The sequence below is a fragment of the Diplotaxodon limnothrissa genome, linkage group LG11 (assembly GCF_057381915.1).
Source record: "Diplotaxodon limnothrissa isolate DT_005_m linkage group LG11, D_limnothrissa_male_GT1.1, whole genome shotgun sequence".
Classification (NCBI taxonomy): Eukaryota; Metazoa; Chordata; class Actinopteri; order Cichliformes; family Cichlidae; genus Diplotaxodon; species Diplotaxodon limnothrissa.
The window spans coordinates 17303405-17303695 of NC_140606.1; positions in this window are offsets into that span (position 1 = coordinate 17303405).

Here is a 291-nt window from a genome sequence, read left to right on the forward strand (position 1 = left end):
AAGGATTCTAACCTTTCAACTATGTCTCTGGAACGGAAACGAATGACTCTTCAAACGTGTGCTGCACCAATATTTATTTGGAGTTTAAACATGTGCATGGAAAAGAAACAGAAAGTGTAATATGTTTTGTAAAATATTACATGTGATACAACAGATAAAGGCAAAATTTATTTATGAAGTCATATATGAATGGAAGCATTCAGTAAAAAGTGATTGATCTAACTAAATGACCCTTATTGTCACACACCTACTTTAAAACTTAAGGAATACTACAAGACTAAATTCTTTTGT